Source organism: Limanda limanda, chromosome 9, assembly GCF_963576545.1.
Source record: "Limanda limanda chromosome 9, fLimLim1.1, whole genome shotgun sequence".
In the NCBI taxonomy this organism is placed as follows: domain Eukaryota; kingdom Metazoa; phylum Chordata; class Actinopteri; order Pleuronectiformes; family Pleuronectidae; genus Limanda; species Limanda limanda.
This window is the reverse complement of record NC_083644.1, coordinates 5,531,047-5,544,471: the sequence shown is the minus strand read 5'-3', so window position 1 is coordinate 5,544,471 and position 13,425 is coordinate 5,531,047. Positions and strand designations below refer to the sequence as shown.

The following is a 13,425-nucleotide window of genomic DNA, read 5'->3' as shown; positions in this document are numbered from 1 at the left end:
CTAACCCTGATAGCCGCGGTTGACACCATGTCAACAACGGGCAAGAAAAAATGTCTCTCCCTCTCCTCCTTCTTTCCTTTCTTTCATTCTCTCTCTCCCTCTCACTGTCTTTGTCGTTCATTATGATCTTTGATTTTCAACTTTCTTTTGTGCTCATTCAAATCTCCCAGTTCCTCCCTCGACTCTCTCTTTCTGTCTTTGTGCCGACTGCGATCCTCCCTTCTCTTTCTTCTATTGAGCAGACGGAGAAAGCAGTAACCACAGCAAGGTTGTATCTAAAGGAGTGACTGAGCCCAGCTTTACACAACTGTTTAACCATCTCTGTTGCCAATTTGTATCTGTAAATCTGCAAGGATCCTGTTTGTGTGTTTGCCTGAGCCTGGCCAGGTGTGCTGGATGCACGCCAAACTGGAGATTAAAACCTCAAATCCCATTTCCTATTATACATATTGCTCTTATGCCAGTCTGCTTTGATGTATATTTTTCCACTTGACTTTAAAGTTTAGTTTGCACAGTCGCTGAAGTGCTGAGAAGGTTCCATGGCCGTGGGGTTTGTGAAAAACCTTCCAAAACAACATGGTAACATATCAAAGCTGCTGAGTGACATAAATGAAGTAGGGCTGAAATTAACAATAGTTTCAGTTCTCAGGTAATACATTATTATTTTTCTCTGTTTATTGAATAAAACATCAGATAATAGTAAAAATGTACATCACAAGCAGAGCTGTAACATTTTATGTGAGAGTCGAACATCCGTTCAGCGGTGAGGGTAATATTTAAATTCAAAATTTACAGTCCATAAGCGCAACAAACCTTTTGAAGTAGTTTGCTCTGTGATCCAGCAGAAAGTTCTGTAAAACTTCTCCGTCAGCTCGGCCGATTCACCCGTCAGTGAACTGCACTGGTGATATCGAGCATCTGAGAAGAAGTGGAGGATATTTGGGGTTCTGAGCTGTAGGTGACAAAGCTGTTTGTAGACTTTGTATAAAGCAGTTGTCCTAAACTACAGCTTCAACAAATCTGCAACCTCTACAAACGAGTGGTGCAACCTCATCTGAGTTCCTAACTTCCTTAAAACCATGATGACAGATTACTTTGATAAGCCAACAAACAAAAAGCCAAAGGTTTGTTTCATAAATTGATGTAAAATGGAGAAAAGCAGACAATTCGAGAGAAGCTGAAACCAGAAGAATATATATGGAGTTTATAGGGGCTCAGGAGGTAGAGCGGGTTGTCCACTAACCAGAGGGTAAGTGGTTCAATACCCAGGATGTCCAGTTTGCATTCAGAAGTGTCCATGTGCAAGACACTGATCCCAAGATATGCATAAACAAATAAATTGTGGGTATTAAAATACATTAAAACTAAATTTGGGTTGTTTCATCTCGAACTCTGATCATCATCTGAACATCTGTTTTGATAATGAAACCAACGATTCAATTTAGTTAATTTGTGTCTCAACTAAGACATTAAAAAACTCATCGTTAAATTCTCCTTGTTTTGTTGGGTAAAGATTAAAGTTGAATGTGTAGAGCTATACTTATTTTGCCATTTGTTTTTTAAATACAGATCGAGGTTTTAATTCCACGACTGAAATAAGAGAAGTCGAAATCTCTCTTTTTTTCCCACAAACGTCTCCATCCACACAACACCCTCCCTGCTCCTAATGCTGGTTGAATCCCTAAATAGTGGTACGTTAAAACCGTGTTTAACTGTTATGAGTTGTGAATCATACCCTCACTTCTGCACACATGCATGCACACACACACTGCTGTGTTTTGACTGGTGTGTCAGAGTTAAGAGATCAGCGCGGACCACCCCAGAAGAAAGGGAAGGAAAGGAATGGGTACATTTTAGTGCAGAGTCTTGTGCTCAATCTTAGTAGGTATGGATAGATGGAAAGTTTTCTTTTTTTTTTAAATAGACGTTTAGGAAGCAAATGCTTGGGAGACAATGCGGAAACTGAACAACTGAAAAAAAATGTCAAGAAAAGCCAAGGTCCTCGTCTGCTCTCTCCCGCGAAGGAACTTAAAAAAATAATTTTCTCTCTGAAGCTCTGCTCGGTGATAAATGCACCTGTGTTATTAAAATGTTGAGTATTAGTGGGTAGAATGGCGTGTGGAGAAGCACGGAAAAGCACCAATGAAAGGGAGAATGTTCCTTGACCTTTTTACCCCACAGCCAAAACATGAATCACACAGTTTTGAACTTTTTAAGCATTGTTCCCAGGCTTTTGCTTCAGCCGCGAACAGCAGCCGCCACATTAAAAGCTTAATCTGTGATCCTGTCTTTAGAAAAGACCGACTCAGAAAGGAGAGAATGAGACAATTGCTTTGTAAAGCTGATTCAAATATTAAATATGTGTCAATTTAAAAAACAAAAAGCATTTTGAGAAGTTTACTTCCACTGACATGTACATTCATTAAACTGCACTGGATGTGTCCAATGTTGTTTTTCCCTGAGCCACGTTAAGCCGACCACTGTACCTGTGTTTCCTCCTGTTTAGTCTCAGGGCAGAGCCGCCCTCACTCTGGACAAATACCTTCCGGAGAACTTCCGCCCTTCCTCAAAACCACTTCTATCACTGGCCCAGACAATACACTCTCACAAAGGGCTTGGAAAGGCCACGGCTGCACACAAACACACGGGAACCCAGTCATGAATAGAAGCATTTTACCTGTGCACAGGTAAAACGTGCAAACATCACTCAAACTCTTTTTCAAAGTAAAAGTACTGATACTCAGCTGAGATATGATCATGTTTACCCAACATGCACATTGAGAATAAGCAGGACTCTTTAGACCTTAAATTCATGCCCTCGGAATAACAGATACAAAGATTTAGGATAGAAAATCAAAACATATTTAGGAAACTGATGTGTGTGACTGTGATTTTAGGGGACTGTTTTTTTTTTTGCATTCCTCTTTCTAATATATTTTTTGTCCTTGAATAGCATCACAAAGCACTTTCTAACTCTAACCCTGACAATACTTAAATAATCCTCTGATACTACTGTACTGCAAAATTCGTTTTTACATTTTGACTTAACATAAATTAATATCAACAGTAAAGTGATCCAACCCAGCTTTTGTAAAATTCCACCAAAGTGTAAGGAGCTACAAGCACCTTCAAAATTAACTTGTCTTAATTTGATTTGTCTACTTTCGATATACGACACACACACACACACACACACACACACACACACACACACACACACACACACACACACACACACACACACACACAGAACAAAGAAAAAGACTGGAATGTGTTTACCTGTCTAACTCTACTCGACTCAACCTAATGTCCAAAGTAAACGTGACAGATTCCTCCCACGCCCCTCGTCCACACAAACACACACGTACACACACGGAGACACACAAACACAGACGCACACAAAGACAAACCAGACAGTTTGGAATGAGACTGGTCCTCTGCCGTGCGTTGACAGTCGCAGGTGTGACAGACAAGGCTTTGCTCAGTTTCGACTGATGACTCTGACCTGACCTCTGACCTCTTGTATCAAACCTGTTCAGGTGCATTTACCAGTCAACTGGAGAGATTCTCACACCAGCTTACCTGTTCCTCCTTCGGCCTGGATTCTATTCCGGATTTCACTGAGCTGCATGTGAGCAAACCCACTCTGTGGATACCGACCAAGCACCGACCAGAGATCATGTTCAAATAAAGTCGTGGGAATCATGGTCCAATGGGCGGGATCAGCTGTTTAAGGACATTGGTTCAGTAAGAATAAGTAAGAAAGAGTATTCATTATTTCCTTGGTTGGAGATGAAACAGTATTGCCGTTTGCCAATATGCACCGATATTTACATTTACACTTTTTCTTTATTCCATTTCAATATGCTTGTGTTTTCTTTTGTAGTTTATTGTTAAACAGTGTAAAATAAAGCTTCAACTGCATTTCTAAAAGCTTTGATAATAACATCTATGGACTAATTGCCAAACACTGATATCTCTGCCGATTTATCAGTATTGAAAATGTGTTTACCCCCAAACATCAGTATATCTCTCATGTCTAGGTTACCCTTTAGGTTTCCACTTTAAAGCTGGTGAGCTGAAGCACGATGTGGGTCATTACAGGTAAGGAGACCTCTTTTCATGCTGGGTAATTTACATGACGTGATTAGGGGATCACTAGAACAGCTACAGGGACACATGAGCCAGGAGTGTCACATTCTATGTTTGTGTATTATTATGATTATGTTAGACAATCGTACACAAGCTGTTTGTGTTTGTGTTTGCAGGGAAGCAGCAGTGTGAGCTTGGATTCAAACATGCATCGTGCAAACCACAAACCTGAAGTTGAAATAGATTCATTCATAAAAACCACCTCTGCTGAGAAGACACAGAACAACCTGCACCTCTCCTCCTTACTACTGTTCAGTGTCATCTTCATTCCTTCACCTTTTCATCTCTTAATCTGTTGTCCGGGTGCCAAATGTCGCTTCCTCTTTGGCCTCAGACAGCAATAACCTTAAGTGGTTACTCATCTCCAATATTTGGATGTCATTGTTGAACCTGAGGCAGCTGTCAGACTCAGGGTGGGTCAGGATTGGGCGTATTGAACTAGGATTAAAGACTAAAATTAGGCTGAGCGCAGGAGGAAAGTATCAGGTAAGTCTGACTCTTCTGAAAAAACAATTATCACTTCCTGTCTGGGTTCAGAGTAGTGTCATTTTCGGATGAGTTGACTTGAATGGAATGCACAGTTAGCATAAAGTTTTAAGGCCAGGTTTGAATGGAATGTGGTGTTAACTGAACGGATTAATGAAAGATTTGACATTGAATGGCCGGATGGTTTAGAAGAAAGTGGTTCGTCCGGGAGAGATCCCTCCGAGGCTAAGCAGTGCTCACACATGAGATGTGCACACACATATGTGAGTGCAGATACCCAAGTTCCACATCTCCCTCTCTCTCTCACACAGACTTAGACCCACACACACACACACACACAGAAACATGATTTCCTCCTGTTATTGTGTGTGTTTTGTCAGTCTAATCTCTGCTCTAATCCTCACACTGCTGCCAGACAGACAGGCCCACCCAGGTGATTGAGCCTGAACTTAAGTACAAGTGTGTGTGTGTGTGTGTGTGTATGTGTGTGTGTGTGTGTGTGTGTGTGTGTGTGTGTGTGTGTGTGTGCATGTGTGCATACGTGTGTTTGAGAGACACACAGCTGGTGGACGTCTCAGGTCATGTGACTGAGATGACACTTAGAGAGGATGTGTGTGACATGGGAACATGCAGACACTAAGACAACCACATGAGAAGTGGGTGTGAGGAGAGAAAACAAGAAAGGTAACATCAGGATTTTAAACGGCAAACGAATGGGGCAGTCAGTTCCTATGAATTATTAAGGCTACATGTCACTTCTTGATTGGCAGGTCAAATGTCCCAAGAGAGACACTCAAAAAGATTAAAGAATGATCTGTATGTGATCAGCTGGTAAAAATAAAAATCACTGTAGTGATTTCTATGTATCAACTAGCATGAGATACAGCGTCATGGGTTCTGTATCAAAACACACTTTACACCTTCCCATAAGTTACCCTTTAATGATAAAAACTGATGTAGATCTTGGTAAAAAATTTGAAATTTCAATGAAAATGTTTAAATTTAACCCTTAGATTTGATTAAATCTCAAAAAAACTCTACTTCAAAGCAGTTGTTCTGTCCTAACTGAGGTTTCTAATACAACGTTTATCTTCAATCTGAGGTTTTTGTATTATAAATATCTTAACTCAAAGGTTGTTATACTATATATATGAAATATAAGGCTTTTATACTATTTATATTTTAACTCTGGGGCTGTTATACTGTGTATATTTGAATGTCTATGTATATAATGAAGTTTTTGATTAGAGAAGTACTTCTAACTACTTTCTGCTCCATTTAGAGTCCACTTGGTAGCAGCCATGAACAGTTGGTGCGCTTGTCTGCGGTTACAGCAAATTGTTGGCTACACTGACATTTGCACACAGCCACCAAACACTTCTCATGACAACATTGATGTCAGTTTGACTCTTACAGTACCACATACACTCGTAGAGGCAGGAACTCTAACTCTGGTCTCAGCCTCCACCTGCTCCAGCCGCCTGGAGACTAACTGCACTGGACTCACTGTGAAACTTACATGTTCTGTACGTCTGACATGCATGGAAATATATATATTTGTAATTACACTGTGTCATGTGGTTATCTGGTGCCTCAGCCCCCAAACGCCAGGGGAAAAAAATAATGTACAAAAATATGATATTCCACAGACACTGTAAAATGTAACTTTGAAGATTTTTTTTTATTTAATCCATGTTCTAGCCATTCCCAGCTGACATTAAAAGCTGAGTTGCAATTTGTATTCAACTGAGACATGCTGCAACTATTCTATATAACACATATGACAAACAGCTAATCCTTATTTATGCCTTGCCAAGCCTGTCTCATATTAAGCTGCAGTTGCATTATGGCCAGTGGCAGGTAAAATGCAGTAAGCCTGACTGGATTTGGCAGCAGCCTGAGACACAGACGGTAGAGAGTCTCCGTCCAAAATGAAAGATATCTTCTGTTTGAAAACCAACACCTTCTCCTACGAAGTGATTTTTGGCATGAAAGTAGAACTCATTCCGCTTGGATCAACCCCAGTGCTGCTACTGACCCGATCATCTGTTGGCGCCTACTGATCGATCGTGCCACAAAGAAAATTTGCCTTTGGTTCAGTTTTACACAGCAGAATTCAATTAAAACTAAGGCTACGTTGTAGCACTAACAGCCTCGAGCAGAGGTGATTTCAAGTCTGCTGCGGTCGGTGAAGAGAGAGCGAACAATGTCTCCGCGTTGCATGCGTTTTGCGCACTGTGGCAAGGATAAACGCTTCTCTTCCTGTAGCCAGTAGGTGGCACTGTGATTTTCAGTCATGATTTCTGTGTAGATGTCATCAGGTTCCGAGGGTTGTCTTACATGTCTAGTTTGGACTCGGTTGGACCAAATATGTCTGAGATACAGGAGCTTGTGTTTTAATGTTGTGGAATCAAACTTTAATGCCACGCCACGGTCACACCGTGTGATGAAATCAAATATACCGAGGTAGTTCATATCTCCATCTTGTTCAGATGACAATCACCTCAATATAAAGTTGATCTGATGAAAGCCGAACGACAAGTACGTCAAAATGTGGAAAATTGCCTCTAAAGTCAAAATGGCGGGCTCCCTGTTTGGTCTAGCTAGCATATCTATCTAAGAGACTTATTTCTCCATCTGAATGTCTGCAGGGGGGGGGGGGGGGGGTGTTGCTGCACACATGTAGTTTGAGGGAGGTTGAACCTCGAACACCGAAGTTACAGTAATTTCGCCCTGAAAAAGCCCAAAATGGAAATGCAAGTCCTTCGAAATACAATAGGGCCGCTCGGTGCTCGGGTTCTTTCAAACACATTCATGTCAGTGTAATTATAGATTTCTGTCTTTACAAAGTGAGAACTAAATATGTGTGATAAAGGAGGGTCAGTGTTTGATTGACAGCTGATCTCTGTGCGGAGCAGAAATGTCACCACGACGAACTTTGATCAACAAACATGGAGACAAATAAGTTAAACATTTACACAGAGAATCTAAATCACTGCTTTTAATGACTCGAGTCTATTTGAGTTTACAGAACTCAGCTGTGGATCCAGGATAAACCCAAACTCCAGCATAGAGAGGCTGAGTGAATGTGGTCTGGACTCTGTGGAGGAGAGTCATGGTGTCAGAGACGCTGTAGAAGGACAGAACACCTGCACTGTGATCCAGGTACACTCCTACTCTGGAGGACCAAGGACCTGACACTGGAGTCATGATGTTGTTGTGATAAAAGTTACATCTGTTTCCATTATAATATGACATCCAAGATTGATCATTGTTTCCAAATACACATTCATTTGAGCATCCTGCTCTGCGGATATTCTTGTATGCGACTGCTACATAAACTGCTCCTCTCACCTCCACCCCCACCTCCACCTCCACCTCCCAGTAACAACGTCCAGTCAGACTCTCTCTACTCAGGACCTGAGGCCAATAAGTGAATCTGTCTGGGTGATCAGAATAAGACTGATCTTCACTCATACATGTTACTTTTCTGTTTCCCTCAGATAATAACAGCTTTTGGTGTGCTGTGTTTGGATCCAGTGTGATTTCCTGTGAATATCTAAAGAAGTCAGCTCTGGTCTCTGGCTCTGGTTGTCGCAGTAAAACATCCACTTGAGACACAATCTGTAAAATGTGTGTCTCTGTCTCACTCAGAATGTCCTGTAGTCGACCTCTGACCTGTGACACAGCTGCTGTCACGTCCTCAAAGTTCCTCAGAGGACGGAACCTGATGCTGGATGAGTGTGTAGATTCACTGAGTGGTGACAGTGAGGGGTAGTTGTGTAGAAGCTGGTTGTGATCCTCTGTGTCTGAGAGCTGCTTCAGTACATGGTCTTTCCTCTTCAGCTCAGTGATCTCCTGCTCCAGTCTCTCCTGAAGCTCTCTGACTCGTCTCACTTCAGTTTCCTGCTGGGATCTGATCTGCTGCTCCACATCAGAGCTTCTTTTCTCCAGCAGACGGATCATCTCAGTGAAGATCTCCTCACTGTCCTCCACTGCTTTATCAGCAGAGCCATTGACGGCCTCCTCCTCCGGTTGAAGCAGCTTCACGTCTTTCTCTGTGTCCTGGACTCTCTGCTGGATTGTTTGTCTCCTCAGCCCGAGCTCTCTCTACCTCTCAGTCCTTTCTGCTGCAGCTGACACTGTGTCGTGGTCTTTATGTTCCTCCACAGAGCAGAGATAACAGATACACTGCTGATCAGTGCAGCAGAACATCTTCATCACCTCGTCGTGACGAGAGCAGATGTTCTCCTGGAGCTTCTCCGAGGGCTCCACCAGCTTGTGCTTCTTCAATGGAGGTGACTGAATATGAGGCTGGAGGTGTTTCTCACAATAAGAGTCCAAACAAACCAAACAGGACTTGAGAGCTTTCAGTTTTCTCCCAGTGCAGACATCACAAGCCACATCTTCAGGTCCAGCATAGCAGTGATCAGCAGGAGCAGCTTGGAGTCCAGTCTTCTTCAGCTCCTCCAGTGAATCAGCTAACATGGTGTTTTTCACCAGGACAGGCCTCGGTGTGAAGGTCTGTCTACACTGAGGACAGCTGTAGCTTCCTCTCTCCTCCTCTTTGTCCCAGTGGTTGTTAATACAGCTCTTACAGTAGCTGTGTCCACAGACAGTAGTCACTGGATCCTTCAGTAGATCCACACAGATCGAACAGCAGAATCTTTCTCTGTCCAGTTGATTTTCTTGCTGCTCCATTTCAGCTGCTGCCAGAGACTGTAAAATAGTTTCACTTCCTCTGAACAGAAACAGATCTTTGCTGCTCCCTCTCTCGTTCACTCCCTCTTTTTACCACGTTTTAACAAACTATTGAAAAGAGCAACAGTCTTACCTCACCTCACCAGTGTTCTCAAACTGTTTAAAGGCAGCTACACTGTTTAAAGGTAGCTGCCACTTAATGGCAGTGATGTTGATGAGTTGCCTTTAAACAAACTGTTTAAAGGCAGTTCATCAAAGTATAATACGTCAATAGTACAAATCGTCACTTCCTGTAACCAGCAGGTGGTGCTGTGATTTTAAGTCATGTTTTCTGTGTAGATGTCTTCAGGCCGGGACTCTTGTCCTACATGTCTAGTTTGGACTCAATTGGACAAAATATGTCAGAGATACAGAACCTCATGTTTTGATGGCGTGTAATCAAACTTTGGTGACACGCCACGGTCACACGGTGTGATGAAATCAAATATGCCGAGGTAGAATGTATCTCCATGTTGTTGAGCTGACATTCCCAGAAGTTGAAGTTGATCTGATGAAAGCCGTACGACAAGTTCGTCAAAGTATAAATGTGGAAAATGTCAAAAATAGCCATTAAAGTCAAAATGGCGGGCTCTCTGTGTGGTCTAGCATATCTATCCAAGAGACTCATTTCTTTGTCATGAAAAGAGTCAGACACATGTCCCTGTCGGCTTTTGTAGATGTAGGCCAATTGTAGTGCCGGGGCTGCCCTTTAGGGGGTTCTAGTCAGTTAGTTTGCCACGCCCATTCCTTAAAATCACATGAATATCTTCAGGGGGGGGCTGTTGATACACACAAGAGTGAGATGGACCCATGAACACGGAAGTTACAGCAATTTTGTGTCATGGCGAGTTGATAAACTTTGATGCCACGCCATTAATAATCCGCATGATGAAAAGTCCCAGTAATATTATGGTTACATTATCAATGTCTTGAGACCCATTTGACACAGTTTGACATGGTTTCTCAAATGGGTTGAGGAGGAATACATCCAAGTGTAACACGTTCCAAAAACAAGACATTTCCTGTTGCCACCAGGAGGCGCTGGGATTTTTAGTCACGATTTCTGTGTCGATGTCATCAGGTCGCGACTCTTGTCTTATGTGTCTAGTTTGGACGCGATCGGACCAAATATGTATGAGATACAGAAGCTCGTGTTTTGATGGCGTTTAATCAAACTTTGACGTCACGCCACGATCACACGGTGTTACGAAAAGTTAAAATTCGGTTAAGTTTAGATCTCCATCTTGTTGTGATGACACTCATCTAAATTTTAAGTTGATCTGATGAAAGCCCTATGACAAGTATGTCAAAGTAAAAATGTGAAATATGGCCAAAATGGCGGGCTTCCTGTTACGTTTTTCATAATGCTCCTTGAGGCTTTTTTTGAATGAATAGTCTTGATACACCTGTGTCCCTATTTTGGTGATGATCGCTTATGGGGAAACCTAGGGGCTGGGTTCCAGGTGGCGCTGTTGAGCCATTTTGCCACGCCCATTTAGAATACTCCAGAATACATAAATTTTCACCACTTTCTAATTTACTGCAAACTTTATAAGATTTTTGAGCACGTTGAAGCCCTCAAAAAGCCCATTCACTACGCTCAGAATAATCCTTACAATTTCAATAAGGCCTCTCACCGTTGGTACTCGGGTCCGAACAAGTAACAACTAAAGCTCTGAAATGTCTTCTTCTTTTCAACTTGACGTCCCTTTTACCGTCTTCTATGTGTGTGACTGTTTTTCATCCTGAGATACTTGTATTCTTCCTATTTCTTGTTCATTGCGTGACACACAGGTTGTTTTCAGACATGCACTGAACACGTGTCTGAAAACAACATATCTCTGTACAGTCTGATGTATATATTTATATAATGGAGGGTTGGAACAGGCCTTGATCATCCTCAGGACCTGCGTACTTTAAATATTAATGAACTCATCTTAGTTCATCCCAAATTCTCAGTCCATGTTCAGAAACAGATATAAACCAGCATAATCAATCAAGGCATTGTTGTTTTTGAACTGAACAATTAATTTATAGCTGATCATTCATAAGATTTATATATATATATAACACATTCCTGGATGAGCAGAAAATGTGCCCAGCAACCATTTTGCAGAGGGAAGCTTTTTTCAAACAGTTGGACTGAAGCACCGTGAGACTGATTGCAGGTGAAGAGGCCTCTTGGTGTGCTGGGTAATTTACATGACATGATTACTCCAACAGCCCTTTCTTTGTGTGTGTGTGTGTGTGTGTGTGTGTGTGTGTGTGTGTGTGTGTGTGTGTGTGTGTGTGTGTGTGCGTGCGTGCGTGTGAGCTTGTGTGACAGGAATAGAGAATAAGAAACAGCTCGGGAACAGGGTTTACTTGTAAAATGGTGCTAAACATCTGTGAGCTTGATGACACTCACTTAAAACAACGAGAGAGAGAAGCAGGGAGAGGGGGGGGTATGATTGAAGGAAGAAAAGAGGGAGGATGGTGGAGAAGGAGGCAGGGGGCGATAAGGGGGGGGGGGTTCGGGGGGGGGCAGAGAGAGGTATGAAGAGAGGAAAGGAAGAAAAACACTAAAAGGAAAAGAGGGAGCGAAGATGGAAAAGAAGTGATGGAAGCTGAAGAATTATATTCATCAGATGCCTCCGAGACACAGAAGCTAAATGTACAAACATCAAAGACAAGAGCAGAGGTGTGTGTGTGTGTGTGTGTGTGTGTGTGTGTGTGTGTGTGTGTGTGTGTGTGTGTGTGTGTGTGTGTGTGTGTGTGTGTGCGGGGGGGCAGACAGGGCAGGCAGGCTGCATGGTCTGACTTGCTGCAAACGCACCTGAAGAAACAACACAGGACGACTGGCACGATAACATCTCCCCTCCCTGTCTTTCCAGCTGTGTGTATTTATCGATGTGTGTGTGTGTGTGTGTGTGTGTGTGTGTGTGTGTGGTTGTGCTCTGGAGTCTGACACGGTGCGGTTTGGTCACATCCTGCACGACGGGCAACCTCTCAACCCTCGAGTTTTACATCAGGATGTCATGTTACTGAAGAATTGCCGACATTGTATTAATGAAGCGTGGAAGAATTTCTTCTGCACGTTGGTGCGTAACGGAAACAAGCTCCAGAGAAATCCTATTATTCATTTATTTGGTAAAATATTATAAAACATTAGATAAAATGCACACATGTGGGATTTCAGGAGTCGCAAATCTGCATTAAGTCTGTAAATAATTCTATACACTTACAATTACACTTGCATATCTGTGCTGCTCACATCACAAATCTGATATAATGTAATATGCACCTGAAGTATGCTAGCTATTAAACAAAATCTCAAGAATTCACTACACCCCATACAACTTTCTATTTAAGTCCTCTTTCATAATTGATTTCCAGTTTCACAGAGTTGTTGTTGTTGGTGGTTACTAAAACAACCACAGCTCCAAGCTCTTTAGCCGGGTTTCATTTTGATAATTTCCATAACTTCTAATCCAGTGGCAATTATAAGAGATAGATAATTCATTATTACAGAAAACCTTTGTTCTTTAGGACGCTCATACTTACAGATTAATGCCATATTAGCCTTATATGCAATAGTTTTATAATTATGTGAAAGTGAATTTCTCTTCAGGCGAGAACAACATTTCATTGCACAACATTAATTTGTAACGACGGGAGTTTTAGTGACATTTTATTTCTTAGAAAACACTGAACTCACTTCACCTCTTGCTTTCGCTCTCAGGCAGATGTGGATTAGTTAAGTTCTGCTCTGTTTACCTCCACCTGTCAACGCTGCTACGCCTGTGTGTGTGCGTGAGTGTGCGTGTGTGTGTGAGTGTGCGTGCGTGTGTGTGTGTGTGTGTGTAGCTGCATGCTTGTGCGTCCTGAGCATTCAGCCATGAGAAGCTAGTGCTAAGATCTACATCATGCACTCTATGTGACAGCTAAACAGTCCCACCCAGAACACACACACACACACACACACACACACACACACACACACACACACACACACACACACACACACACACACACACACACACACACACTTTCAGAAAGTTAACTTAC

At 42.2% G+C, this 13,425-nt stretch overlaps 1 pseudogene; it reads right to left on the bottom strand.

Annotated features, from left to right (window-relative positions):
- Positions 1-7,653: 7,653 nt before the first annotated feature.
- LOC133010779 (tripartite motif-containing protein 16-like) lies at positions 7,654-9,339 on the bottom strand (annotated as a pseudogene).
- Positions 9,340-13,425: the final 4,086 nt, after the last annotated feature.